The sequence below is a fragment of the Falco cherrug genome, chromosome 5, assembly GCF_023634085.1.
Source record: "Falco cherrug isolate bFalChe1 chromosome 5, bFalChe1.pri, whole genome shotgun sequence".
Taxonomy (NCBI): domain Eukaryota; kingdom Metazoa; phylum Chordata; class Aves; order Falconiformes; family Falconidae; genus Falco; species Falco cherrug.
In genome coordinates, this window is record NC_073701.1 from 13,850,899 (window position 1) to 13,875,445 (window position 24,547).

Below are 24,547 nucleotides of genomic sequence, written 5' to 3' on the forward strand. Positions count from 1 at the left end.
CTTCTGCATCTCCTGTCACCACACTTCGTTCCCATGCTCGTCTTGGCCAGCTGTTACATTGTCCCAGCTCATTTTTATTTGAGCATCTTGATGGTATTCTGGAGCAGCAAGGTGGCATGCCAGACAATTCTCATCCTGATACACGGCTCTTGCTGGTCTTGGACATATTTCATCACACAGATTTACAGGGACAGACAAACAGCTGGCTGACTCACCAACAGATACTTGGTGGATGGTAGAGCTTTGCAAGTAAATTCAGACTCTAAATGTCATTTATTTGTGTTTTGGTTCTTGTTAAATGCTTCAAAGCAAAAATTAGCATATTTCCTACCATGACTTCTTAACAACAAACTCTGCAGAAATGCCTTTTGCAGAAATTCCTAGGAAGCAATTTCAACACGGCTTCATGCAAATCTCATTTTTAAATGTCAGCTCTGATTCTTCTACTCAGCTATGCCTTCATGAAACTAGAGATTCTGACAGACAGAAGCTTTGAGTGCTCACCGCATTCCAGCATATGTGTGACTCCTGTATTGCCGGGCTATTTGTTTGCTCAAATATTTATCTTAACGATACCTGTGAGTGGTTAAGAAGTGTTATTAAATTCCCATCTGTGAAAACTGGTCAGAGACATTAAGGACAAGATACTCCCCTCCCTCCTCACCAACCCCACAATAAAAGCCAAAGTCCAAACAGAAGCATCTAATGCTGTTGAGAAAAAATTTGGACTCTCAATAACTGAGCACATCTTTCACAAACACACTGACTTGGCAAAACATTTATCAGTAAAAAAACTCCAAACCTACAATAAAATGTAAGTACCTAAAGTTTTTCCACTATGCTTGCAGAGGACTGCAACCTTGTAATCAGAAAAGAGAGTCTTCATTCTTATCTCATAGAAAAGCCTGCTTGGGAATTACATACTAGGAGGAGTCCTTAGGCTTAGAATCCCTTAAGGAATCTAAGCATACCCAAAACATGCTTCCTAAATGGAGTTCAATATCAAACACAACAGACTTTGGTTTTAGCAGCTAAAGAAAACGTATTCATATTTGGTCCACCCTGCAAAATGAAACCATAGATAATTATTAAGTTTGAATCACCTGAATAAAGCCTTAGATGAAATCCATCCTCAAAACAGATGACAACAGAGATGATTTCTAAATGTGACAGGATTCAAAGTAATTACAGCATCAAAGCATCAAAGTCCAATCTCAAAGGTGCATTTGGGAGGAACAATGGTGACCTTCCCACAGAACATTACCAATACAGAAGGGCACATCTACCTGCCCTGAGCCGATAATTATTTTTGGGGATAACTCCCAGTGAATTTGAAATAGAAGGTGTTAAAATCACAGATTTACCTTCTGCACACATGCCATAAATAAGAAGTATTCACTTGACATCTTCAGGTTCCACTTATACTAAGTATTCACTTGACATCTTCAGGTTCCACTTATACTATTAGCCATTAAGGAACTTGTATGCTCAGTATGCCCTTGTCAAGTACAACAGAAATCCACTGCAAGAGCATTTTGATTTCAAGCTCATATTGCAAAAGAGGTAATGATAAACAAGCAAAAGGAGAACTAAAGAATTAAAAGATGAGCCAAAGTGCATTCCAGTGTCAGAGGCCCAGCTACTACTGCAGCATTGTATTTAGCTCAGTTCACCCAACTCACTGCAGTTTATACTATCATGCAAAACTTTGCAAAGAAGGTTCACAGAGGATGGACAAATGTTCCCACCTGGGTCCAATAGCATATTACAGGAGAGCAGAAAGCAACTGAAATCTGTTCCTCCCTTCATGTTTTGTAGCCACTTTTCTTCTTTTGGGCAGGTCTACCAGCAAAAATGCAACACACTGCCACAACTAGTATCAATGGCTGTGTGTTCAGAGAAGGCAATATAAATGGACAGGCTGGAAACAGTGAAGCTACGCTGAGGTTCACAGAAGCTTTGTGTTACCTCTCTGGAATCTCCATCCCCCACAACACTGCTTTTTATTGCCCCTTGTAGAAAAACCCAAACATATTATCTTCTGTGAAATGCAATGCAATTGACTCCTGACATTGGGAAAAGCAACATTCAGTTTGTGAATGACTGCACCATGTCCTTCTGTTGCATTACTCTGGGGGTGTAGTAGTCACAACTACTGCTTTTAGAATAGTCCATCTTTCAATTTAAGGAATGGCTTTCACATCTGACGCTGGGAAACTGCAAAATCTGTGAAAATGTCCATAAAAATTTTATGCCCAGATACTGTTAACTCTCATCTAAAACTCCAGTGGGCTAACACAACAGATTGATGCATGCAGGCTGAAGTTTACCCCTTCACTATGACCTCAGCCTTATGTAAATCTTCTAAATTGAACTAAAATTATTCTTAAATGTAAAAGTATGTTACAGCTGCCACAGTTTTATCTGAACGAGACACACCAGTGCCGTTTGGGCAGAATAACTGTGATGGGGCAACAACTGCTTTGAGCTGCAGCTTCAGGCACAGAGAAAGTCCTGTCATGCAGAAGGATAAAAAGCTGCCAGCCTCAGACAGTGCAAGGCTCCATCATCCAGAGGAGGCAGGCCCTGTAGGGATGGAGCCATAAGCAATAGCGATTCTCTGGCCACAAGAAGGTTACACCATGTGTTACTGACCCAATGAACTCACCATTGGGCTGCTCCTTCCCAAAGCAGGAGGCATAACTCTTGTAGAAAATAACCACCAGGCTGGAGATTATACGCATCTACTCAGGCAATTACATTCAATATTCAAAAATCTTGATCGACATTAAGAAAAGCAGATCATTGCGGCCAAGTCCTCCCTCTTGCCAGAAGTGACAGATCTCTCTCTCGCCCGCCAGCCCTCTCTCAGCACTCTGGCCACGCATCGCGCCGTAGCTCCGGTTGCGACGGATGTAACTTGCATTTGCAACCACCAGCCCATATCATTGCGCTTCCTATGCAGCTGCTAGGCCTCTCCACAGCACCGAGCCTTCAATCAAAACAAATTGTTTGTTTCTTTCTGACCACAAGAAGAAGTCTGGTTTCATCGTTTGCTTTGGCTATGTCGCCTGAGTAAAAACACACTATAATGCTAGAAACTCCACACAGCCCGCTCCGGAGCTAAAGCCATACGGTTGCAGTTTACAGTTCTGACTGACAAAGCAAAATAATTCACAACCGCTTTTGAGGCCGTGGCGCTCACCAAGGAACCCTTCTTTGTATGCCTTATTCATACCCTGAGCTCCCACACGAGCATGAAGGTAAAGATACTCGCAGAAGGGTTTTGAAGGATGGTGTGAGAAAGGGTTTCCAAGGGCAGCGTAGCACACAACACAGGGATACTCAAGCTAGCGTGGGAATGGAAAGCCACCCAGCTGGTGCAGCATGGGGCTCCCCAGGCACTCGTTCACCCTGTTCCCAGCACCCAAGCCTCCTTGGCTCACCCTGGGCTGCACTGCAGGGTAGGCATACTCAGGGCAGCGAACTGCTTTCACTCTTCCGACAGAAGCTTGGGAACAGAAAGAGAAATAACGTTTGGGAACCTTAGTTTCTGACCTCATGCTCCTCCTGGCTACTGGAAGAGCTACCCTGAATCCTCCTCATTCTTCATGCTCTGCTTGCTAATGTTACTGCCTTTGCCTGCCACCATCCCTGGCTTCCTGGCACATCTCCTTATCGTAAAACACAGACACCAGGAGAAACTTGTGATAAGTCTTACGAGGCTCCAATCCCACAGCTAACAGAGACAGATGAAAACTATACTGAACTGGGACAAATCTGTAAATTTAAACCCCCATCTTTTGTATCATCTAATGGTATGTCAGAAGACCATAATACAGTCTGAAAGAGGGTAACACAATGTGGTTTCCTGAGACTGGGAAAGACTGGAGCCAGTGACCCAGGAGGTCCCATCCCTTCCCATGCTCTTCTTTTCTTTCCATGCTCCCTTCTTGCTGTCACACATCTAAATTTAGGCTGTAAACTAATTTTAACTGTAAGGGGCACAGGGTTGACTCTTTTGAGTGTCTGACACACTGTAGGAGCAGAGTAACTAAAACACAAATGCTTACGTAAATTCATCTTTGATTTTGTAATCAATTTAGTTCACTAATTTGTTGCAGGGATTGGCTGAAGTAACGTGCCAGAATTTTTACTGCCTCTCTGCCATAAAACTGACAAGCGTAGGTTTTCTGTTTTTGTTTTTACTTCCTTTCAAGTGTAATAACTTCCCTTTTCATAAAATGCCAACATATTCTTTTAAAACTGTCAGGCTGCCATCGACCTGGTCATGATCCAGTGCCAGGCCATAGCCAGACAAGATGAGTTACAAGGTAATCTCTTCCCTGCCAAACAATACAAAGATATTGGCACCTTTCTCACGGCTGCAAATCCGCTCAAAGGGCCACAGAAATCAGAAACCCAAGAATCACTTCTTCCTTTTTTTGGTGTTTGCCTTGCAAGGGAAGTGGTGTTCTGCAAGGAACCTAATGTTTTCATTAACAGCACACTGGTTTCTTCCCTTTCTTCAAGCCTTTTCCTCCACTAAAGTCCTGGATATGATTTTAATGAAATTGAGGATACCCTCCCCCCCTCCAAGTTACACACTGGATTCCTGATGACTGGTTTCAAGGAAATGCTACTCCCGAGATGAAATACAAAGCAGCTGCACAACTTTGGCAGGGGAGACTGCAGAAATGCCACCAGAAAGTGAATCACTGTCTCAGCCTGACTGGAAATGTATCAATATTTCTATTCAGGAAGGCCACGCAGCAGTGGAGACCATCCCTTACATCATGTAGAAAAAAATAGTACAAAAGGCCACAGAACTGGAACATTGACCCCATTTTTTCCCATATGACTGACATTGGAAACGAGGCTTTTCAAAATCCATCAGCTGGTAAATTAATGCATCAGCACAGTCAGAGTTTTAAGACAGATCTTTAAAGCAGCAATAGCTTCATGTGATTTTGAGACTGTGCCTACATTCTTTGCTCCTACATACCTTCAAAATTCCTGTTGCTTTTAAATGATTTGAGATGTATGTGGGTAGTACTGAACCGCCACCTCCTACCTCTATCCCTCACCTGGGATTTCAAAAGGGCATTTTAATTTTACAGCCTTTCAATTTTACAGTTCTGAAAGGGCGTCAAGAATTGTGATGGAAACAAGTGTCTCCATGTGGTACTTTCTATGTCCCTTACCCTAGTCAATGCAGAACCCAAAACTTTGCACATGTAGAGAATGGGTAAAGACTACAAGAAGATCCAGTTAGTGCTGCTGGGAAAATTTTCTTTTTTAAAGCAATTTTAATTGTATGACCATGAAGTATACAGCCAACCTAGAAACATCAGTGCATCAATCCTTCCTCACCAATTTATTGAGCAGCACAGCACTTTTATGGTGGCTAAGCTGAGAAAAGTTAGCCTGGACGCTGACTGAAGTCAAGCTAGTAGCACCACTAGTAACAGATTCCTGGAGCCAGATTCTGCCTGCAACTCAATGTGGACAACTCCGTGTTTCCAATAAGGTAGAACGGAGGTAAATTAAAGGCAGGATTTACATCCACAGTAACAAAATAGTTAACAATGCCAAGTCATATTCCAAAACGGAGACAGCTGCACACTTCAGCAATGCTTACAGCAATAAAAGTAGTAAATACTATTTTCTTTCACAACAGCAAGCTTATAGGGATATATTATCAGGTATTTGCTGATAATGGTGTGTAATGGAGCAATAATGGTATGTTATGAAGTGATAATGGTATGGAGGAAAGGTGAAATTTTTTCAGTACAACTTTTCAAAGTAGAAATGTCCTCTGGAAATCATTGGGTTAACTAATATATTACTGATACTTATTGATATTACTGATAATTACTTGCTATTAGAACAAATACACATGTGTAAGCACACACAGTACTGTGAAAATGCCCACACAACTAGTATCCATCACACACATCCTTTTTGAAAACTTGGACTAGAGTTGGAATATAGTCAGCTTTGGGCTCTACACAAACTATTTAGCAATATACAATAGTCCTTCAATCAAGGATTTGGGCAAGGTATTACCTTTGGGAAGCCTGAATAAGAATTCATAGCAGTAGGTTACGGCTCTCCAGACTGGTAAGGGTACATAACATAAACACAATGCCAGTGTTTGCATCCTTTAATCCAACACGAGGTATCATTAGAAAAGTAATGTTTGCAGTCACGTTAGAAATCATAAATCCCAATGCATGCATTATTAGAGAGATGGTAGATGAATATCAAACACACTGATTTTAAGGTATGAGTCTGAGACAAGCGTGCAGAAGATGATAGTAAAAACTTTCGCAATACTGCAACTCAATCATTCTGGAAGCATGAAAAGAATGATTAAAGAAAATAAAAAAAGAGAAAGGTGACACAGCTCACTGAAAGCATGAAGTGATTTGGGAGTTTGTCTAGTTCTGCTTAGGAAGCTAAATGAACCACTCACCAAGGGAAAACGATATCTAGTAAGGAAAGGAAATCAGATGAATACACAATTTACACACTGTCTAGATAAGAGATATTTACCTTTAGATAACTTTAAACTTAACTACTGAAATCGAGTCTTTCCGGTCTCCAAAACTCTTGTGACTTAGACCAACATCTTAATAGCTCTAATCCATGTAGCTGGAGATGGGGGGGGGGGGGGGGCGGGGGGGGCGGGGGAGGGAAAGAAGAAAATCAAACAGAGCTTGAGGTACTCTGCACTCCAACTCGTTCTGTTACTGGATACACAGCAAGATAAGGTACATTCAATAAGGAAGTCGTCAGGCAATCTTCTGCCTATAGAGTACTCCAAACAAAGTAGTCCTTTTTTTCTTGCTAAGTACATTTCATTTGAAAAGTTTAACTAGAAAATGGGATTATATTAACAACAATTTTCCAGGGAGAGTTGCACTTCGGCTGCACTCCAAAGCTCACTGCAAAATATTAGACATGCAAGTTACGGTGATGGAGAAACCAAATTTCCACTCTTAAATTTATATAGTATAATTAGTAATAAATCCACTCAGAAAAATATTTTTAAAATATTTTAGTGGTTAAGCAGCACCTTCCTTTCTGATGACATAATGCTATTCTTTACATCAAATCCAACCTCACTCAATAGTTGTTTTTGATATTAAAGTGGAGGCTGGTAGTATGAAAGAATATTAAAACTGATGTAAAATTTAATTTTACATGCTCTTCAAGGCATCTTTTCAAAGCGGTAAGCGTTGTCTTGATGTTATTGGAATCCAGTTTCCTTGCTAATACATGAAAAGCCTTTAAAGTTTTCATGCATAGAAATGTCGGAAAAGACCCTTTACATTGAGTCCAACCACTTCTCCCAGTCTTCTTGTTGTTCTTCCTCATGTTTCCTGGAAAGCAACAACATACTAGCACAATACTTGTCAGTGAATCATGTAAACCCGAAATGTTTATGAACGCAATGATAATTAAAATGTACCCACTGGAGTGGGTCAGGCATCAGCCCCAGAATCATTTTCCTCTTGATCTGTACTAGTCTCCATGAAATGGCCTACCATAATCCCAGTGAACTCAGGAGGACAAAGCACCGACGGCCTCATTTTGCACACTGTACCCAGAGCCCCAAGGTTTTTTGGACAAAAGCATGTGGGAGAGTGTGGGGCAGCGGTAAAGGGGAAAGCCCTGTCCTGTCAATCAGCTTGCCGTCTCTTCTTCCAGGTGAAACCTCATATAAAGAGACTACTGCTTTGGTGCCAAAGCTATAACAGAAAATAAATTACTAACCTAAAAGACTAACCTTATAAAAGACTAACCTAACTCCTCTTAAGGAAAGGACTTGTTCTTTTTAGGAAGTACCATATGCTGTAGGATGTATAGAGTAAGCATTAATTATGGACAAAGATCTAGGTGCTGCATGCACCTAGAAAATAAATTTAGTTCTTGCCTCAGAGAATTTCCAAATAAAGAGGTTAAGAGAGAAGATTTTGATTCAGGCAGACAGGTAAAGGACAAAAGATGCAGAAGGACAAAGGAAGAGAACAGCCTTGTGAAAGTATCTTCAGGTAGTACTACCTACCAAGCTGTAGACAAAACTTTCTTTTTAGGCATTCTTGCAGTGCAGGCTCAAGGAAGATTTTGAAGGAAAATAACATAATACATGATTTTGTATGACTATAGAAGAATCCTCTAACATACAAATAGCAGCAGAAGAGAAGCTTGACATATTCAGCATATGGCAATGAATAATTTTTAATAGTCTTTACTAAAATAGCTCATGAAATATCAACCAACATACCTTGAGCACAAGGTGATGTCCAAACAAATAAAAGTAATTTTAAAACATTTCAGCCTCTACTGTTTACATACTCTTTAGCACTAATGTTGAACCACTCTGGTTTTATTTTAGCAGGCAACAGCACTTTATTAACACTCTAAAACTTCAAGTTTCCTCAAAAATGCCTTCAGCATGCAATTTGGATGACAGCCAGGCATGAAAAGCCACCTCTGACTGAAAAGTATTTAAAAGATGGAATGGATTTTGGAATGGAGAGTATGCAAGTTCAGTTACCTAAGTCTTATGAAAATACAGCAAATATGAAGAGTAGATGGTGTGCCACAGGGAAAAGTCTTACACAGGTTGATTGCCTAATCAACATTTCTTTCATGAACACACTCTTGCTCATAGCATTCTGGTGAGTAAAGTAGCACCAGTGGTTTGAGTTACATTCACATGCCAATTCAAATTTTAACTTTATTTAATATATTTGCTTCAAAGAAGAAACAGACCCATAGTAATATCTCAACCTACCTTAATCCCCCCACCACAGGCACTCTACATTTGGGAGGGGATCACTTCCTGCAACATTAATGGGAGTGTGAAGAGCCTGCATATGAACTGAAACATTTACCTAGTAGCTTTTTAGAAAGTCATTTACCTTGAGCACGTATCCCATTTGCCCCATGCTCTATCAGTGTGGCAGAGCTCACGGCAACACGGTGGTGACTCTCTCCACTTCAACTCCAAAAGCAGTTGTAAACCTTCACAACCCTGTTTTGCCCTGGGTCGTTTGCTTCAAAGAGAAAAGAAAAAAAGGAAATAGAAAAAGCAAAACCAGGGCACAGCATTAGCATTGTCCTTTTCATTCCTGCAGCTGACCAGGAGTGAGGATTAGCTTCCTTTCTGAAATCCTCTGGCCTTTAGCCTTCACAGGCCTGAAGAGAAACAATGGAATTTTGCTTGTTCCTCTTCCTGAGGGTTGAAAACGTGAGAGATTTTAGGAATGGAACCAACAGGAGAGGGAAAGCGTTCTCACAACCAAGTACTGCCTTCCTTGCATTCTTTCCCAGCATTCATGGGACAGGAAAAAAGAGCCAGAATAAAGTGCCTACCCTGCCACACCTGGCCATTATTAATTATGTAGTTAATCAAACCGGAAAGGACACACAACCTAATCTAAGCAGAAACTTGGACAAAACCCGCTCTGTTTCACTGTTGATCTCCCACTGCTTTTTCTGTGTGGGTAGTCAGGAGCCGTCATTTTCAGGCTGCGTGGACAGGCAAGAGCCAGAACGGACATATTTAACCTGGGAGGAGGAAAGGTGAGATTTACGGTGAATGGCAGGAGCCAGTTACAACCTAAACACCTGTCATATTAAATAGAAAGATACCTGCTATCTACCGAAACTCTGCAAAGCAGAGTCTGACCCCACCTACAGAGAGCTTGAATTACAGGATATTTGTTATAACAAACAGAAACATACTAGGGAACCCAAGCCAGGAGTCAGGCTGGGCAGAATGTTGCAGCTCTCTCCCCAAGGGGACAACCTTTCCCCCAGTGCAAGGATCAACCCTGCCACGGAAGAATTTGTTATTTGTGTAGCCAGTCTCCTTTTTCTCCCTTGGCCCCAAGGCTGGGGGAAGGTAAGGTGTCCTGCTGTTTGTGGCTACGGTCCCATGGGAAGTGCTGCCCCCCCTCATATAGGGAACTGAAAATAAAATGTTCTGTGTGAACTGCAGAGATTCGTCAAAATTCTTCAGACAGGACAAAGGCTAAGGCTATCAATGGGAAGAAATTCTCTGCACTGCACATAAAGAGTCAGTGTGCAGTAGCAGAGGGAAGCGAGGAGTCCTTGCTCATTTGCTGTCCTTCACTTGCAAGACAAAGAAATCACAGTCATGCTGTCACCATTTGCGCAAGGTGAAAAAGCATTTCTTACCAACCTGAGTCTCTAAATGATCATCTGGAGAGTGCGTCCTAAAGACCAGCCCAAAGGTCCTTACCTGAAGCAGCTGGGGAACTCAGAACCTTCACAGGCACCCAGGACTGGTTTAATGTGGCAAGAAGCAGGATCGCCACAGGAGTGCAGGGCATGCACTCACTTCTTGGAATTCAGCCTGTCATCTGCCATGTTTTGTGGCTGGCTGGTGAGAGAGCACGGCCCAATTCTCTTACAAGACATGTAAACAAGACTAACGGCATCAGAAGCATTACAGCAGGGCAAAGGCGATAGGAAAAGGGAACTTGCTCCGTGATTACTTGACATAAGGTGGGTGAGAAAACAGATCCCATCTTAGGGAACTACTATATAAAAGCATGCCAGGTTAGATCAAACAACTGGCCTACCCGATATCCTGCCTCTGATGGTATCGAGCAGCATGGGTAGGTGTATGAGAAACACAGCAAGAATAAAACAATCCTCCTTGAGATATTCCTTCTCAGCTTCCAGCAATCTTAAGTATTACGGGGGAAAAAAGGAAAAAAAAAAGAGATCATATTCCTGCTGATCTGCTTCGTGGTCCTGGGCAAATCACCATCCTTGGGTGCCTACCTTTGTTTGTCCTCCTTCCGTCAACTTTTTCTCCTACTCATTCAAGACTGAAGCACGCCTAGGCAAGGGTTGCCTTGCAACACATATGAACGGCACTCAGCACAAACAAGCCCTCATCTTGGATGGCCCTCCACATGGTCTACAGAGGAAAATGTAGGTTAAATTCCATTCTCATCTAGAAAAGTTAAACAAAAAAAGGAACAACTTGTGTTCTGCTTCTGGATGCAAAAACAGAGGGATTGATAGACAAAACCCCACCAGTATGTAACCTCTCCCCACTTCTACTGCTGCCAGAAAAACAAAGGAACTGAAAACATAACTTTTTGCAGCTTTTTTCCTTTCCATACAACGTCACTAGTGTAGAATACATTCAGAAAGTAAGCTGCATTTGCAATGACTATACAATCTGATGATCCATTAGAGAACCAATACAGCACAGAGGATTGAGAGGCCAGTAACTGCTTTCCATATACAAACTAAATATACTATAATTATTTTCATCATCTTACTTACAAAAAAATCAGAATTTTATTTGAAGGCATAGTTTTAGGAAGCAATGGCAAGTTAAAGCCACAGCCTCAGCGTAAACTAGTTGCTTTCCAATGTACTTGCATACCATTATCAAAAGTGCATGCAAGCAGCTGAAAGGTTAAACAGCTATAATTGAGAGGAAAATCTGGCCTGGTCTCTAAAATCAGGCTGAAATGATAGTTAGATCCATATTAAGTACAGCTTCCCCCCAGCTCCCCCCCCCCCCCTTTTTTTTTTTTTTTTAAAAAAAAAAGCATCCAACCCATTAGTTTCCTAGCTTAAGTCTCTCACTGAAAACACTTTAAAATCTGATACTAAACAGCTCAGCCATAGTCCTGATACAAAATACAGTACTACAGATGACACACTGGGAAAAATAAAACAAAATTAACATACCAATGTTTGTGGCTGGACCACTATACCATTACTGGCATTTTGCTTATGTAGTGATTCCATTGGTGTTTTGCATTACATGGCAAAACCATAGGTTCCCCTTCTAAGAAAAGAATTGCTTAATGTGCCAAATGGTACATCTGGAGAATAGCACTGCCAGCCTGCAATGTTTAAAAAAAAAAAAAAAAAAAAGGAAAACAAAAAGATTAATCTGATGCCTGCTGGCTAGGTTTCTAAATGATGATGCTCCTCACGATATTCCTGTTGAGAATCATATTTTGGTAACGTATTGTCTAAAGCTTTCAGGCTGGAAAGCATCTTTAATCCATTATTCTACGGATTTTTATTTTTTTTGGCAAATCCTGTAGCTGCAGGGAAGACGACTGTGGTTTTGGTGAGATAACATGTATTATTAGTGCCTTGATTTAGCTTTTTAATTAAAATATTCTGTTGCCTTCCACTGTCAGAGACACTATCAGGCACAGAATTTGTTTGATCTTTGAATGGGTATAACGTAAAATGAAGCCTTTTGCCTTATAGTGTGGATTTAGTGTCATACGGTACTTTAGGTTCAGCATATACATCAGAGAAAACAGGTAGAAAGGATCTATCAGATCATACATGGTCCGTTACAACATGTTTTCCCAAACTGTATTACACTACTACTGCATAAAGTCTAGTCAGCCCTTCCAAGCAGTGGCTTTTGCTACTTCTTTGGAAGGTTACTGCACCAAGCAAGTTGCTCCTGGCAATGGGATTCCTGCATGGGGGGACCTCCATGCCCTATCTGCTGTTACAGGGCTCTGGGTGGCTAAAAGGCTCTGACTGCACAACTGCAAGTGGAGACCTGAGGTGCAGCAGACCTCCATCTGAAGTTTTTAATTTAATTAGTTTCAAACTATGCCTCCTTTTGAAGCGTTTTCTTCCTGACGTTTTCACAGAAACAAAGAGAAAAAATCCCAAGCATTTTAGACCAGAGATTAAAGTATGCACAGAATGATACAAGCAGCAGCCAGATCTGCTATGATTTGATGCCAGTGATATAAAATATAACCTCTATTATCAAAAGTAACGTAACAGAGGTCGCGGAAGATTCTACTGCAGCATAGCACACAAGTAATTCATGGTAGGTTCAAGACATCACCAAACATATCTATCCCAGCAGACAAGCAGGGCAAGGCAGGGATAGAAAGACGCCTTGGAGCAAGGCTCTGCATTGCTAAAGCTGTGCCAAACCATCCCAGAATACAACTGTGCAAATCTGCAGCCGTTTCAGAAGCTGAAGGAGCTTTCTGGTTTTGAGGTTTGTAACAGTCCCTGCATTACAAAAGGCCATCCAAAGAATACGGATGATTTTTTTCCACTAAAGGTGAATGATTTTCCAACTGAATACCTCCCGGATTCAATGGTTCTGGGCATGCTTTCTGGAGTTTTTGGAAAGATACATACATGATAGATCTTGGAGCAAAAGCTCCCAAAAGCATTGCTCTGGAGTTGTTCATGACCAGTCTGAAACAATCTGTGGACCATAGTGTACACTCAGTGGAGAAAAAAAGGTGATGCCTTTTTCTAAAGAGTATTTCACAGCAAAAAATTCCATAGAGCAAGCAGAGATAGTTGAGACAGGGTACCTAATATGGCAATACAAATGCTTCAGGGATGACACATCAGTGCATGTGACAATGTAGACACAACACAGGTAAAATATTTGAAATTCTGTAAGAGGCTACGGGTCATTATTACCAGCTTGCACTGCTAGGTTAGGGCTGGGAGAGGGAGGCGAGTAGAGACGTGCCTTTTGGGTTACATCCCTTGGAGGCTGCCTTTATGCTGTGAAATTTCTTATCGGTTGGAACAGAGACACTGATTGAGTTGGCTTGGTCAAAATGCTGGTTTTGAATGGCACGTGTATGGCCACTATTCGCCTTCTTCCCTGCCAGCTTAGGTATATGTAATTGTACAACAGACGTCCCTTCAGCTCTGCTGGGTAGATAAACTACTCCAGTCTTCAACTAGGCAATTACCACTTCCCATAGCATTAATGAATACTGAAAAATAGAATTAAACCCATACTGATCTTTTCAAAAGCGTCTGTCATCATCTCCCCTGCACAGACAAATTGCCAGCCAGCACAGGAAGGTTCCGTGTTTTGTAATGTGAATTGTGTAAATTGCTTTGGCATTTATCCAGGCTTCCCACATCTGGAAGCACCTCCTCACAAACCGACTACACACATTAAAAGACAGACTTGAAGTTTGCAAATAAGTCAAGTTTGGCAAACAAACTCACTTGTCCTCCAAATGCATTGACATTTTTCATCTCACACAGCAGATCCTTTATTTCCCCAAAGATCAGAATTTTTACATTCCAGAAGGTAGTTTTCAGGATTGCTCTTTAGTTCCTTCCTGAAGAAACATGTTTGAAAATTGATCTTATCTAAGTTATTTCCCTTCTCTGACACAGAATATTAATGGAAATTTGAACAAAGAATTCAGGGCAGCATGCCTGTTGACAAGTGGATGAGGAGTGTCTACATTTAGACACAAGCTATGCAACTTTTCGAACAGCTTTGGCATACTGATCTCTACAGACCTGATGTTATTTGTTTACTTTCAATGTCCAGACCTGTGCTTCATTTTACTGAACCATCAGCTCTGAAATCTTTCCAGTGACAATTAATGTGCATCTCTTCTTTTAGTCTCAGACATCAGATCTACAAGTATAGCTCTCATGGCATGTATAATGACTTTCTGCTTACTTTTATGTAGTGAAAACATCGTTTTTCCTGAAAAACAATGTAAAGAGTGAAAGAACAAAGTTCACAGTGAAAATACATGTGGCATTTATCCTACAATAATGTAACAGTTCCTTAATATTTAACTTTCATAATAACAGCTAAATTAGATACATGCTTTCAGAGACACAAACTGTTCCAAGCCTTGCTGTTTCACAGATGGTGGATGCAGAGATTAAGCGGCTGGCTGAAAGGAACACAGGAAATCTGTGGCAAAGTCAGAACCTGATCCGAGAACTCCTGATTCCTATCCGTTGTCTGAACCACAAGACATTTGTGTCTTCCAACTTGTATTATTATTTTGTACCTGTACATATTGCTTGCCCTCACCACAACCTGTTAACTGAGCTCTTGAAACCATTAGGAAACACCAGCTCTTATCTTCAATAACACCCATGTTCGGTCTCACAAGCCCTACCCCCACCTCAAACCTGGATGGAGGTCCAGGAGCTCCTTCCACCATCGTTCCCAGACACACAGCACTGACAGCCCTCCCCTCACAGTCCCAGAAGCACACCGCCACAGACATCCCACCTCCTCCCACCCCCTTGAGCACAATCTGCTTCACAATCTATTTGCTAAACCTGCAAATCCGGCAGCAGAGCTGCTGAGCCAAGTGTAGTACGTGAGTTGTCTCTGTTCATTAGTGTCTTGAAGGTACTTGTGGTTCAGAAGCCCCTTTCTGGTCTGGGAGGTCCACGCTCACCCTGGTGCCCAGCAGCTTCATCCAGCCAGCTCTGAGCTGCCACTGCTGTTGGGAGGGACCAATGCAGTAAATGTCACTTCTACAAATACATTTCTGCAGAATTTAAATTCCAGGAAAGAAAATCCCAAAGTGTTTACCTTTATTTGGGATAACTGAGAACATGGAAACTGTAAGACTCTATGGGAGGGATTCAGAAAAATACAACCAGCTGTTAACCACTTCAAGTTACTGCGTGTCAATGGGAATTAAATATGACGCGTGTCTTCAAAAGCCTTTCTGATGTGATTTGCCTACAGCTGCAAAGCTCACACCAGAAATACAATCCAGGAATTGCATACCATTGTGTCCTGGCACCAATCACCACAAACTGGCTCGCTGCACCTTGTGTTCACGTGTGGACTACCTCAGGTTCTTGCTAGGTGAAAAGAAACCATGGTGGTTTGGAAGCCATCAAATCCAGCTTCTACAAATTTGCTAAAACAACTCAGAGAAAAAATGAAACAAACATGAAAAATATTTGTATGGAAGTCTACAGTGCACAGAAAATTTAAAATTAATCACCATTTTAAAACCAGCAATGATTCCTCTTTTAAAAATTCCCTAGTTTTCACGAAGACACATACCTGGATTTATTGTTCCATAAACCAGTTCATCCAGATTTGTTCCTGTTATCCAGATTCCATAATTTACAGTGGACCAAAAAGGAAAAGCTGGATCCTGTCAATGGATGCCAGACAACTTGTGATTAAAAAAGACTTTTGGGATGAAGTTTCCCAAGTAACCATGGAAAAACCACATATTGATCATTTGACTTCAGTGTTCTCCATTTTCCAAGGGAAAGAACATAAAAACATGCATTTGTTTACATCAGGTCAAAAGGAAGTGGTAGAAAGAATGACTGTAATACTGCCCTGTCCAACATTATTGCTTCGCTTTCTCAGCGCCTGCTGATGTTTGAAGTGAATCTGCACAAAGTGTACCTTTGCTAAACTTCTAAAACTATGTGAAATCTCAATTATTTCTGAACAACAAAATCAAAATTAGCTGAAAATAGATAGGCAAAACCAATGCCATCTTCTTTCTCTCCCTGTCCACCAGCAGGAGCTGGCAAAGCCTATCTGAATCTGTATTTGAACCCCACCAGCACCATTGCAATTTTGTTACTCAGAAACCTCGGAACAATGGAGTTTATTTAAATACTACAAATAATTTCTGGTCCCTGCCTCCAGTTTGATCAGCCTTCATAGAAATGTGAGGAAGCTGTGGAATGGTAACGACAGCAGATAAGGAAAAGAGGATTATCATCAAAGAGACTTACCTTACAGTGATCATTTGCAAATATTTGAGCTACGCCTTCCACTATCATAGCATTCACCATATTCTTTATATTACAGATATAGAAATGCCCAGGAAACATTCATTTCAAACTATGGAGTTATCCCAAAGGTGAACACTTTGAAAAAATAGAATACCTTACTTGTGCTACCTATGAATTTAGTTACACAACATGGAAAACAGGACTGTGATCTTCCTGACAAACGTAAAATGGAAACAAACAGGTCTCGTGTGGAGATTCATGCTGTTAATTTGATTGGTAACCCCTGGAAGACGCTCTGTCATTACCATATTATCCTCCTGTTCCACAGCACATCTGACAATTTATTTCTGACAATTTGCTATTACCCCTGGGTGCACTGGGCAGCCTCCCATGTGTAGCAGGCTCCAAAAGAGCACACCCCTAAACTCATAGCTCCTCATAGGCTCTCGTAATTATTACAATGAGAAAGGACAAGATGCTAAACATTTTCTGTGAGGCTTCTCCTGCTTAGAAATTCAAAAAACTGGATTTGTAATCTCATGAACTTTGTTACCTCAGCAATAAGACAGGATTATTTTTATAAGTTTTTTTGTTTGGTTGGGTTTTTTTAGGGAGTGATAGGAGACAGCAGGACAGCAGTGAATGAAACAGAAGGTATCTGTTTGGCATTCGGTGCCTGATAGTTGCTAATGTTGTGGGCTGGAACAGTTTGATCTAGAATTTGCCTTAAAAGAGAGAAAAAACATTAATAAATAAAACTAGGTAAGTCACCATGGTGAAGGAACCCTTGGGATCCAGCATTTGGAGAATACTCAGTGGATTGTGCATTCAAGGAGAAGCAGCACTACTCTTCCCTCCATAACCAGCTTCCACACAATGCTCCCGCCCCATCTCCAACACATCCTTCACAGCAACAAGTTGTCCTTGGCATGACCCATGTTTTCAGCTAGTAAAGTCCTCCTCTGTTCCCCTCATTCCCTCAGAAGGCATCAGTTTTCTATTTTAAAAATATCAAGTCACCCTATCTCAGCTGCATTATAAACAAAGACAAACAAAACAACCCAAAACAGTTTTGTGTGTGCGGAACAAGAACAAAACACTTCAAACCCAAACAAGTTTCCAATAAGTCACTCATTGAAATTCAGGAAGAAAAAACCCCAAAGGGTAAAAATACCCCCACGTATCCAAGTTCTCTGAGGCCATTTCTTTCCCTCATCTGTGTTCCATCATCTTCTTCCTTATCCAAAAAAGTTGCGGTGTCCGTGGGAGTATGAAAAAACATTGGTGTGACCACCAAAAGGAACTCTCTGTCTGGCAGCATAAAGCCACGCGTTATCCCGTCTCCAGGAACTCAGCCTTGCTTCAATGGTCATAAATATTCTCTGATGACAAAGAAAAGGGTAGTCAATTCATCCAGACTGAATAATGTTTTAAAACCTTGAAATGCACACGGGGATCTGTGCTCTGTCTCCAGCCAGAATGTAAGATCCATGGGAAGCAACCCCTGACTGGTCTTGCGTGCAGGACACCCAGTGCTGCCCACCTCCATCTGCAGGGTGAGCCAGGCAGGAAAGAGTTTGGCTTCTCACTTTCTGAGGTCCCAACCCAGCTGGTGGCCATTAAATTTATCTGAGGACAGTATGAAGCTTTAAAACCTTCCCAATTCCCTCCCTTGTAAAAACACTTTCTGTTGGTTTTTTTTTTTGGTGTTTTTTTTTTTTTGTTTGTTTGTTTTTTTTTGCTTGCTGACCTTGTCCCATCTTGAATGTGTATAGGAAGGCAGGCTTTGCATTAGGCAGGCATCACTGGAAGGAGTTTCACAGTGTAGCAAATTAAAATACCATATCCATGAGGGTGATAAGTCTCAATGACATCACTGAATGACCCACAGACACATGAAGGCTGAAGAAAGCATTCAAGCACAGGCTACCTGGTTAATGATAGCTAGTGTATGTGATTAAAGGGCACTCAGAAAGTTAGGTCACCTTTTTAGATACACTCTGCCCTTGGAAGTTTTCAAAGTTTTACAAAACATTTACATACATGTTTTTGAAAAGGAGGAAAGGACAAAAAGAACCCAAACAGCAAACTCACTAGTTACAACACTAACTGTACACTACACTGCATAATCAGAAATCTCCTGATTTTCAAGAGCGTGTTACTTGACGTCTTGTTGCATAAATATTCTGCTTGTGCAAGCAGCTCCACGAGTGATTGGTAATGTACGTCACAGTCTTGCAGAAGTTATTGATGAGAAAATTATCTTTACAACTAGCTTTTATGTCGTCAGTGGAAAAAAAAATCTAAATGTAAATCACTCTCCTCTTTTGGCCTCCCTTTCCACCTTCCAACCCCAAATTATTAATAATATATTTACTATGAATAAATAATAACTTCATGCTTACCTGTATGCCTTCTCATTTTATGATAATCTTTTAAATTGAATTTAATCTTGCCATTCAAGGTAGAAACAAGTAATAAACCAAACCTGTTTATTAGTGTAGTTTTAGAATTATATTCGCATTTCTTCCTTGGAGAATGTAACTACTTGTTGACACAATGGAGGCCAAGCATGCGTTTATGGTGCATGTTATCATTGTGTGGCTAATAGAGGGAGTTTACTTATTCCACAGATGACTGCCACAAGAGAATTTAATTGCTCAATAATGTGTCGATGTACCCATGGGAAGGGTTTAAGTCATCTGAGACCTGTATTGGGAACTTGCCAGGGACCCCAGCACTACCTCTAATTTGCACGGAATGGAAGAATTGTGGCTGTAAGGATAAACAGAATGAGAGAAAAAGTCAGGAAGAGCCAAAAAGGCACCCCAAATCCGAAACTTTGTTAGACTTTCAGATTACATGAATAAATTGGAAGTTAAGTGATTTAAGAAAAAAGTTTTAAAGTTTCTGATTTAAGAGAAAGATTAAAAACACCCATTAGATTAAAAAAAAAACTTTTACAATAAACTTAATTTATATTTTTTAAGGGGTCCAGGATGTGGAGAGTATTGCCACCTAGCTATGAGATCCTAGCAGATGTTAATGCCGCCTCATAAAAAATGATTATGACATGCTACTTAAAAAAAAAAAGAAGTAGTATTCCTCAGAAAATCGAACACAGCTAGAAGGGAAAAACTGTTATCCAGATGCAGGAAAGAAAAGCTGTTAAGAGTATCAAACTTCCAAGGGGACAAGTAAATATGAGTGCTGTGTACTCCAGTACATAAGATGATCTGCATCAGGGAGACATCACCTCACCAAGAATTAAAGGCTCAAAAATAGACACAACACCTGATTGAAAAACTATTTACAGACAATTAAATCTCTGTACCATCTGCACTATGACATTTTTTTTACTTATGTATGAAGTATAAGTGCAACATCTGATTGAATACTAGTGCAAGATAAGTAACAGTCAAAGCAGAGTGAAGAGCTCACTGAACGTTGCATATCAAGTAGCACGATGCAGGATCAACTTAAGAGATCAGAAAATTTTCAATACTTCTCAAGGAGGCAGAGAGTCATAGGATGAGATTCAGCTTGGTGGAGGCCCACTTTTAAGTATATAACTCCTTCCATTGATTTTGAGAAGGCTACCCAAATGCTTTAGTTCAGAAACATGCATTAAAAAACAAATAATCTGGGCAAATTAAGGCCTTGGTTAGGAATCCATCATTGGATGTGTTGAGCTTTCCAAACCAATGGCAAGTGTAACTCTTGGAGACCCACGATAATGTAAAGAGACCCCAGAGTTAGAGCAAGAATGACCTCACAGCCCCCGCTGGCTAGGACAAAACTAAGATTTAAAGCCTATCCCAGCATCCCATTGGAGAATTTTTCCTGAATTTTCAAAATGGTTTACAGGATACTTTCCATCCACCTTTTCTCCAGATGCAGTTCAGAAGAACCTGCCCACTCTTAGCACGAAAGGGTTCAGTCCCAAACCCCACAAGGAGTCAAATGATCTGATTCAATGAGATACACCATGTCATGATGTAATGCTCATCTCAGGGCCCATATGTAACCTACTCCATTTTTTGTTTTTTAAATATATATCCTATACTAGTTTTGCTAATTTCACACTAGTTTTTCAAACTAGGCCTTTCCCCCAGACCTCCCTCTATTTCTCCCCCTCACTCCAATATGATTTTTCCCATTTTCAAGTAAGACTTAGAAATCTGCCCAATGGCAGGTGGGTGGAGGCGCTCCAGATACTATGTTTGCTGGTAGCCCAGCAGTTATTTGTGGTTGACTTTTTTTGGTTGCCCACAGTAATTTCCAGGGTGGTGTAAACAGACAGATGTGGGTTATTTTCTGCTATATAGATCACACCATAGAGAGATATCAAAGGGAAAAAACAAATCCATGAATAATGCACTAGTGGTAGCGTTTGAAGCTCAGAACTTTAAAGACTGACCCCTGAATTTATTGGTTTCATTGTTGGCTATGGACATTTAGGGTACCATACAGCTTTTGAAATCAAAACATCACTGAAAGGTTTACCAAATATTTAAAAGTTCATACAAAGTGGAAGTGGGCCCATGTACCGGCAAACTCAAAGCTGATCCCGCCCTGACAGCACTTCCTTAACCTTATACACTAAAATTGTTCTTTCCTTCTTTTCCTCACTATCACACGTTGGTTTGCTTTTTCCTTCCATGAGGCATCTCCATGGCACACTGCTGCTGTAACACTGGCAAGCTAAAGGGAAGGGGGCTTTGAGGGTGTGCGTGACAAGGTAGGCCTTTTGCTGGGGTAGATTAGTAAAGCTCCACTGATCTCAGGCTAACTCGTATTAGCCAGGAAATTCTGCTCCATGTTCCCTTTTCCTTTTTTGTTTTTACTGGTACCATTATGCAAAAATGCCTTCTGCTGGGTGATTTCTGTGTGCCTCGTGTTCACACAAGAGACACATTGTGGCATTTTCCCCCTTGAGATCAACAAGCAGCACGATTAAAATCACGTTAACTCAACAGTGCAACTTGCTAATCATTCTTCCTCTGGAACTGCCGGCTAAAGCTTTTTTCATCATTTATTTTTTCAGGAGGATTTGTATATGTTTCTGTCAGTCTATTTCAGAGCACGGCAGGTTACGTAGGCGCTCTGGTTCATGGCTGGACATAGATTATTTTAAGCAGAAGGAAAAAGGAGTCTTGGTTTTAACGGCATTGCACTGTCATCTTGCGGTTGCAGTGCTCGGCTCCTGACCCGTATTTGGAAACGCCTTGAACAAGAGCTGGAACAAGAGCTGGACGTGAGCAGGAAGAAACAGCGACTGCCTCACTCCTGGGGCTTCGGTTTGTCTGGGGGCCTTCCTGCCACTCTTGCGACAACAAGGCACACTGACCTTGCTAACTGTTTCCACTTCAGTTCTTTCCATCTCCTTCCTTCCTGAGAGGAGAGCATGACCTCCCCCATAAAACCATCGTTATTTAGAAGACTTCATCTCCTCCAGACTTCCAGTACTTCTACTTTGACTGACTCAAAGACACGTTTTCAGGGCAGCGTTGTGTGCAGCCCTCCTTCCTGCCTGAGCTTTAAAAAGGGAATGTTCTACCACTGCCAGCTCCTGACTGGTTATACATCTGTTTCCACAACTGAGGCAGGGCACGCCAAACACCTTCTTGGCTTCATTCACTGGTTCCAACTTGCAAACAACAACCACTTTTGCCGCTTTTTTCTGGACTGCTCAAGATAACCAGTCTGGGATTCTCCTTGTAGACCTTTCCAATCAGCTCAAAAGAGCTAATTTCCTGAGCTTGCCTAAAACAGAAGAGAAAACCCTGAGCTAGGCTTCCCTTTGCCTCCAGTTGTGCTGTTCCCAGTTAGCGTACTGCTCTGCCACCTGCCTCCTCGTACCCTCCTGCTGGCTAAAAAGAACCATATTCCAGAGACACACAAAATACATTCTGTCCCAGCAAAGTCTGACCTAATCAACTATCAGTGCATGACGAGAAATGATGAAATAGTAGTCAGCCTAACTAGTTACTTCAAAGTGTGCACCATGATGCTACCCGTAACCTAAACCACAGATTCCAAAAGCTGCAACCTTGTCGTCCTCCTCAAAAGGCAATATATCAATCTCCTGTTATGCAGATTCTTCCTTACCCTTTTACCAATACCAGGAATCAAAAGCTTAAAAATCCATGTTGTTTCTATTTGTGCTCTAGTTATTTCTCCGGTTAGAGAACAAAAACTTACAAGGTCACTATTGTAACCTTCCATTTTGGCTTTTGCATTTGTTTGTTTTTTTTTTTTAATTTTGTACTTGAATTGCCTACAGTTTAAAATGGTGTAAACCATGTTTACTTCAACTGTTTTTACATGTGAAAAAATGTCATGGTCTTGCAGATGGATTGCCACAGAAAAACATATGCATTGACCCAAAATCTTACTACCAGCAGAGGGATCCTCTGTGGGCTCTGGAACGCATTAATGCACCATTCAGAATACACACAAGGTTTATACTCCAAAACTCGCAAAATACAATATATTTATTGCCAAGGTTCTTTTAAAATACCTTATAGCTGAAAAAAAAAAAAAAAAGGTCAGAATTATCTATTTTATCCTCACACTTTCAAAATGAGTACATTTTGGTTTAGCTTCAGAAAAGAACAAAACTTCTTGCAGAGATAAAATATAAAAACACTTCAGAAAGAGGACTGCAAAATCATGGGGATACTGTGGAGACTTTTGGAACTGACAAGCTACCACTGGTGCAATTGCCGTTGTGAAAGAAATGGACTGAAATGTGAAGAATCTTATTTGTGGTAGATTTAGCAGAGATGTTAGGGGATTAATCCGACTGATAATGGGTGCGTGGGGAAGTCCAGGTACAGAGATGCCCCTGAACCCAGAAATCAACTGCAGAGGACAAAGCAAAACCAAACCAAAATGGGGACATGGCTCACAGCTTGATATTGTGGGAGCAGGAAAAGTTGCAGTCTCCCCAGAGGGAGAAAATCCACATGCACACACAATCCAGGCAGCGTCAAATCCCAGCTGCTGCAAGGCTCCAAGAGCAGGGTGCCTTGGCTCTGCTTCGGACAGACCACCTCTAACAGCAGAAGACAGCTTGATGGCTAATTCAGTCCTTCGCCTCACCTACCGATACTGCCAACAAGGCTGCTAATTAGTACTAACTGTGACGGTGGTTTCTGTGATGTGGACAGCTGTTTGTGAAAAGCTGGACTGAGACCACCAACTCACTTCAGACAGGCCACTAAACAGCTATCTGAGGGTAACCACTGGGTCGCTAGCAACTTGGGCTGGATTCAAACTAGTGACTTCGAGGTGAAAAGGCTCCGTATTCAATTACCAGTCCCCTGAGTCATCCCATCCACCCTCTATAGTTATTTTCAAAGTGCTTTAGTAAGCAATATCTGAGGACATTACATGTGTTCAAAATGCTAAAAATACACATCTAAAAGGGAAGAGAAAAGATCAGATCACCCAAAAGGATATTTTCTTTGCTGTTTAAAAAGAAAATAAAGGAAAAAAAGGGGAGGAAAAATCACGATTCCAACACTTTAAGCTTGGGAGGTTTTTTGTTTGGTTGTGGGTTTTTTTGGTTTTTTGTTTGTTTGTTTGTTTTTAATATATAAAAAGCCTTCCCCCACACCCATTTTGCCATACCAATTCATTTCTTGCAAATATCATTAGAATACTAAAGAAAAAGGGACTGTTCGGGGACACACATGCACACAAAATTCCTTTTACCTTTGTATTTTCTAAATAGCCAAATCAACAGTAGAAAGAAGGGAAAAGTACTTTAGGGTGGGGAGCGCCAGAAGGGTAGCAGGAACAAAAAAAAATGCTGAAAGATGGATTAAAAAAAGCCCCACGTTGAAAACAAGTCCTAGGGATCCCACACAGGGCTTCTCAAACTTGCAGATTTGTTTTAAGAGCGACGCTGCCCTCTGGTACCCCAGGATATGGTATTTTCAATGCAGCTCCAGAGGCCACCAATCTATTT

The 24,547-nt window shown here is 41.1% G+C and overlaps 1 long non-coding RNA gene across 1 annotated transcript in view; it reads right to left on the reverse strand.

Moving 5' to 3' along the window:
• LOC114015888 (uncharacterized) overlaps positions 1-24,133 on the reverse strand; it is a 43,690-nt gene extending 19,557 nt beyond the window's left edge. The window contains exons 1-5 of the long non-coding RNA XR_008732536.1: positions 15,590-24,133; positions 11,755-11,912; positions 10,828-10,966; positions 10,623-10,729; positions 8,934-9,068 (exon numbers count right to left, since the gene is read on the reverse strand). This is a non-coding gene — a long non-coding RNA (uncharacterized LOC114015888). The remainder of the gene's footprint in view (positions 1-8,933; positions 9,069-10,622; positions 10,730-10,827; positions 10,967-11,754; positions 11,913-15,589) is intronic.
• Positions 24,134-24,547: the final 414 nt, after the last annotated feature.